The sequence below is a fragment of the Salvelinus sp. IW2-2015 genome, unplaced genomic scaffold, assembly GCF_002910315.2.
Source record: "Salvelinus sp. IW2-2015 unplaced genomic scaffold, ASM291031v2 Un_scaffold3586, whole genome shotgun sequence".
In the NCBI taxonomy this organism is placed as follows: Eukaryota; Metazoa; Chordata; class Actinopteri; order Salmoniformes; family Salmonidae; genus Salvelinus; species Salvelinus sp. IW2-2015.
This window is the reverse complement of record NW_019944864.1, coordinates 111,190-117,833: the sequence shown is the minus strand read 5'-3', so window position 1 is coordinate 117,833 and position 6,644 is coordinate 111,190. Positions and strand designations below refer to the sequence as shown.

Sequence of the window (6,644 nt, the reverse complement as noted above, 5' to 3'; positions counted from 1 at the left end):
GCTATGGAGTGACGGGAGAATGAGAGACGGGCTGCATATTCGGGTTAGAGGGTAACAGGGGCGCGATGCAAGCAATCGGGCCCTCCTCATGGGTTTAGAGGGTACAGGGAGGTGAGAAACGGGCCTCATCATGGGTTAGAGGTAGGAATATAAGACGCGCTATCTGGGTAGGTAGGGAGTAGACACGGGCCTCATCATGGGTTAGAGGGTACAGGGCGGATGAGAGACGGGCTCATCATGGGTTAGAGGGTACAGGGGATGAGAGACGGGCCTCATCATGGGTTAGAGGGTACAGGGAGTGAGAGACGGGCCTCACTATGGGTTAGAGGGTAAGGGAGATGAGAGACGGGCCTCATCATGGGTTGGGGTACAGGAGCGATGAGAGACGGTGCCTCATCATGGGTATGAGGGTACAGGGAAGATTGAGAGACGGGGGCCTCCATCATGGGTTAGGGGTACAGGGAGATGAGAAGAGGACGTGCCTCATCATGGGTTAGAGGCGTACAAGGGAGGTGAGAGACGGGCTCATCATGGTAGTAGATGGTACAAGGGAGGTGAGAGACGAGCCTCATCATGGGTTAGAGGGACAGGGAGATGAGAGACGGGCCTCATCATGGGTTAGAGGGTACAGGGAGATGAGAGACGGGCCTCATCATGGGTTAGAGGGTACAGGGATGATGAGAGACGGGCTCATCATGGGTTAAGAGGGTACAGGGAGATGAGAAGCTGGCCCTCATCATGGTTTAGAGGGTACAGGGAGTGAGAGACGGGCCTCATCATGGGTTTAGAGGGTACAGGGAGATGAGAGACGGGGCCTTCATCATGGGTTAGAGCGGTACAGGAAGATGAGAGACGGGGCCCTCATCATGGGTTAGAGGGTACAGGGAGATGAGCGACGCGGCTCATCATGGGTTAGAGGTACAGGGAGATGAGAGACGGGCCTCATCATGGTTAGAGGGTACAGGGAAGATGAGAGACGGGCCTCGATCATGGTTAAGAGGGTACAAGGAGATGAGAGACGGGCCTCATCATGGTTTAGGAGGTACAGGGAGATGAGAGACGGGCCTCATCATGGGTGAGGGTAAGGGGGAGAGCCGCGGCCTCATCATGGGTTAGAGGGTACAGGGAGATGAGAGACGGGCCTCATCATGGGTTAGAGGGTACAGGGAGGTGAGAGACGGGCCTCATCATGGGTTGAGGGTACAGGGAGAGTGAGAGACGGGCCTCATCATGGGTTAGAGGGTACAGGGGATGGAGACGGGCCTCATCATGGGTTAGAGGGTACAGGGAGATGAGAGACGGGCCTCATCATGGGTTAGAGGGACAGGGAGATGAGAGACGGGCCTCATCATGCTGTTAGAGGTACAGGGAATGAGAGACGGGCCTCATCATGGGTTAAGGGTAGAGGGAGATGAGAGACGGGCCTCATCATGGTTAGAGGGTACACCAGGGGGTGAGAGACGCGGCCTCATCATAGGGTTAGAGGTACAGGGGATGAGAGACGCCTCTCAATGGGTTAGAGGGTACAGGGAGATGAGAGACGGGCCTCATCATGCGGTTAGAGGGTTACAGGGAGATGAGAGACCGGGCCTCATCATGGATTAGAGGGTAGAGGGAGATGAGAGACGCCTCACCATGGTGTTAGAGGTACAGGGAGATGAGAGACGGGCCTCATCCTGGGTTAGAGGGTAGAGGGAGATGAGAGACGGGCCTCATCATGGTTTAGAGGGTACACAGGGGGTGAGAGACGGGCCTCATCATGGGTTAGAGGGTACAGGGGGATGAGAGACGGCCCTCATCATTGGGTTAGAGAGGGTACAGGGAGATGAGAGACGGGCTCATCATGGGTGAGGGTACAGGGAATGAGAGACGGGCCTCATCCTGGTTAGAGGGTAACAGAGGGGGAGAGACGGGCCTCATCATGGGTTAGAGGGTAAGGGAGATGAGAGACGGGCCTCATCATGGGTTAGACGGGTAGGGGGGATGAGAGACGGGCCTCATCATGGATTAGAGGGTACGAAGGGAGATGAGAGCCGGCCCTCACCATGGGTTAGAGAGGGTACAAGGGAGATGAGAGACGGGCCTCATCCTGGGTTAGAGGGTACAAGGGGGTGAGAGCTCGGGCCTCATCATGGGTTAGAGGGGTACGGGGGGGGTGAGAGACGAGCCTCATCATGGGTTAGAGGGGATACAGGGGGGTGAGAGACGGCCTCATCATGGGTTAGAGGGTACAGGGGGGTGAGTAGCAGGAGAGACACATCAGGGTAAGGGAGGCGTACCATGACATGGAATGGATAACATAAATATTAGAGATGACTTACATTCACTAGACTAATTAACACAAATACAACACACACACAACACACACAACACCACCACACACACCACAACTATATACCACCACACAGTGAAACGCTAATGGAACATAGCACTTGAACATAGACTAAACCCCAATCAGAAAAAAAACACACACCAAACACAACACACACACACACCTCAATCCAACCTGGTGTGTCCATCCCAGCCGTTTCGTCCTGACGGCCAGCTTGGCGCGGTGGGGAGCAGGGTCTCACAGCAGGAGTGTCTCCCCTGTCAGCAACAGTGTGGTAGAGCGGAGTCAGCCCCCGCGGTCCTTATAGTCCGGAACGCACCCAGAACAGCAAGGTCTATAGGGACACCACCAGGTACACACACATACATACACTCTAAGAGAAAAGGTGCTATCTAGAACTAAAGGTTTCTTCGGCTATCCCGTAGGAGAACCCTCTAAATAACCCTTTTTAGTTCCAGGTAGAAACCCTTTTTGGTTCCAGGTAGAGCCCTTTTGAGTTCTTGTAGCACACTTTCACAGAGTGTTCTACATGGAACCAAAAGAGTTCCACCTGGAACCAAAAAGGGTTCTCCTATGGGGACAGCCGAAAAACCATTTTGGAACCCTTTTTCTAAGAGTGTATTAAACGATTAGTTGAATATCACTATAAAAATATGTGATATCATTTAAGAACTCATGACTGTATCTCAATACAAGACACTTTGCACAGTGGGTCATACATGCTCCTAATCATAGATGTGAGTGCAAGGAGGTGTGTGTGTGTTTACCAGCAAGGCTGTGTGGCAGTGGCTGCGGACAGCCTTGTGTAGAGGTGTGAGTCCGTCCTTGGACCTGAATCAAGATGAGCCCCTCCCAGCACCAGCCCCCGTATGGCCTCCTCCCCCCGGCTCACACTGCACCGCCAACGTCAGGGGGTTTCTACAGAGGAGAGAGAGAGATGAGGCAATGGAGGGACGGAGGGGCTCATATATTTAATCAGACAGACAGGAGTGGGGTTATGACATGAACATCACAGCATCATGTCCTACTAGTCTACTGTAGTATCAGTATCTCTATCTGATAGTGGCAGATGTAGAGCTCTCTGCTGCCCTGGTGTTGCCAGGTGGAAGTGCACTTCACACTCCCAGCGACAGCAGGCTCTGTGTGTGAGAGGACTGTTGCAGCACACCCAAAACTGCTAACAGTAGCTGCCTGTCTCCCACCTATCGTTATATTATCTGGCTCTTAAAATGAGATCTCAAACTAACTGTCTACTTTGCTTGTTTTATAAATCATCTTTAATAAAGTGTTAGATAGATAGAGCTTTGGGTAGGTGTGATTCAGAGTTATAAGAGGTATTGGGGGTTTTCAGGTCGAGGTTACAGAGGACAGCCATTAGCCATAGCTCCCACAGCTATCTTGCTGTTAGCTAATTCAACTTGGATATGAACAGTTTGCTAGCTAGATGACAGGTTGTATGGCTGAAGGGTCTGGAAATAGATCTCTAGGATGCTAAATATACAGTGGCCATATGCCCCACAAATGTTATGGGTCACTATATAAAGAATTTCTTAGGGGGTCAAGGTATCAGACTACATAGACAGACAGACAACACGACAGACAGACAGACGGACTAAATGGCTGATTGGTGTAACTGACTGAGGAGAGGTCAAGGTCACCCCTGGCAGCGGACAGCATCTGAAAGCGTCTCACCTCCCGTTGTCAGGCGTCCTGGGTAGTTGGGGTCAAGCCCTTTGTCCAAGAACTTGGCCATCTTGTCCACAGAGCACTGGGATTGTTAGTCCATGAACTTCTCAGACGGCTAATGAGAGGCATGGGGGATAGAGAGAGATGAGGGGACTCCACTCCTACAAATAAAGGTCTATCCAGAACCTAAAAGTGTTCTTTGGCTGTCCCCATAGGAGAACCCTTTGAAGAACCCTTTTTCGGTTCAAGGTTCTACCTGGAACCAAAATGGTTCTACCTGGAACAGAGGGTTTTCCTGGAACCAAGAAGGGTTCTCCAATAGGGAAAGCACGAAGAACCATTTGGAAACAGTTTTTTTCTAAGAGTGTGCCAGCACTGCGTTCCACAGAGACGCCAGAATTGACACATTAATACTGGAGTTGTCTGCCACACAAAAGCAACAGTCAGGTATGAAGAGGACAGCAGATAGAACCCTGGAGACACACAGGTACTGTACTAACTTCCCCTCCATTTCAACATTCTTTCCATCCTTTCATCATTATGTCTGTGTGTATTTGTGCTGTTGTCGTTGAGCGTTGTCATTGTGTATCTATGTGCGTATCTATGTGTGAGTGGCTCGGTAAGTGTGTATTCTTGCTGTTTTCTGATGTGTGTGTTGTTCCTGTTTCTCTCTCTCTCTTTTTGACAATGTATAACCCCCCCTCTCTTTCTCCGCTCTTTATTTCCTTGATCTCTATCTTTCACCATCTCCCTCTTCATTCATTTCTCTTTTCTTTACCTTTGATCGTCATCCCCTCTCCCCACCCCTCTCTCTCTCTCTCTCCCTCTCTTTCTATCTCTCTTTCCCCACCTCTCTTTCTCTCTCTCTCTCTCTCTCTGTCCCCCCACCTCTCTCTGTCCCACCACCTCTCTTTCTCCCTCCCTCTCTGTGCTCACTCTGCTCTGATCCCAGGCCTGTCAGAATGGCAACGCCCAGCATCTGGAGCACCTTCTTTTTTACGGGGCAGACTCCACTTCCCAGAATGCCTCAGGAAACACTGCCTTGCACGTTTGTGCTTTATACAACAAGGTAGTGCTCTCTAGTAGTGTCATAAACAAACATCAAATAAAGATGACTTTGTAGTTTTGTAATCCAGTATTACAGTTATTTGCTGCTAATTGATTGACATGTATTTTSTCCATACAGGACAGCTGTGCACGAATTCTACTTTACAGGGGAGCCAATAAAGACACAAAGAATAACAGTGGGCAGAACCCATTTCAGGTGATTATACAATACATGGCTGGGCTAATGGAATGATGTATTTGTATGTACATTGCTTYGATGGGGTTGTGTGTGATGAAGTTACTAAAGCAGAAAATGCTATTGGATGAGATGTACCAGTGTTAGTGATATTATTCTGTGACGTGTACGAGGGTCCAAGGTGGGAGAATTCTGCCTGACCCCTTGAGCTGGGTTCTCGTACTCTGTGCTCTCTGTTGCTCTTTAAAAAGGCCAGCCGAGACAAGGAATATGTGCATACTGTGTGTGTGGAGGGTGCTGTGAGAACTGTTCCTTACACTGCTAGCGTGTGTGTTTCAGGTGGCTGTCATGTCCGGACATTTTGAGCTAGGAGAGATTATCAAAAACCACCGGGACACATATGTAGGTACGTTCTGACCTGTGGCTGTGTCTAGGAGTTTATGCTCTATGAACGTATGTGACAGTATGTGAGAGTGGTTCGGCATTCAAATGTTTCTTTAAAACAATGTTGTGCGTACACACATAATATTTATTACAATTATTTTGTATGTGTGCCAATCATACTGGGATATTTCCTGTCCCTGCTATCTGAATGAGTGCTGCAAGTGAACTAAACATGACTGTTTTATACCTCTCTGTCTCTCTCTCTCTCCTTCTCACACTCTCTAGTACCTTTTCTTGAGTCTCCAAATACCCGCCTTCAGATGCGAGAGAGTGCGCCGCGCACCCTGGCGCTGCCCACCCTACCCCTTCCTGCGTGCCAACAGTGATAACAGTATGAAACCTGCTGGACTGGATGGCACTGCCCAATACACCAGGCTCCAACATTGTGTCTGTACAGGTAGAGGAAGGAACTAGCACCTGGACACCTAGTCTGGGAGAATTATGTACTGTTTCACATCATGTATCATGTAATTTGTAGCTATGTAGTACATCAACTAATATACTGTAGTAACATCACCAATATACTGTAGTAGATCATCATATACTGTAGTACATCACAATATACTGTAGTAAATCACAATATACTGTAGTACATACTATATAGTATGTAGTACAATCACTAATATATCTGTAGTGCATCACCATATATACTGTAGTACATTAAGTACATCACCTATAATATACTATAGTACATCACTAATATACTGTAGTACATACTAAAATATACTGTAGTACATCACTAATATACTGTAGTACATCACCAATATACTGTAGTATACATCACAATAACTAGCATCATCAAAATGTAGTGCATCACTAATATACTGTAGTACATCACTAATATAAGTGTAGTACATCAGCCATAATATGTACTACATCACTAATATACTGTAGTAGATCACTATATACTGTAGTGCATCACTAATATACGTAGTAGAC

At 48.4% G+C, this 6,644-nt stretch overlaps 1 pseudogene; it reads left to right on the top strand.

Annotated features, from left to right (window-relative positions):
* The window catches only part of LOC112076123 (SH3 and multiple ankyrin repeat domains protein 1-like), a 105,276-nt pseudogene that overhangs the window by 47,514 nt on the left and 51,118 nt on the right, over nucleotides 1-6,644 (top strand).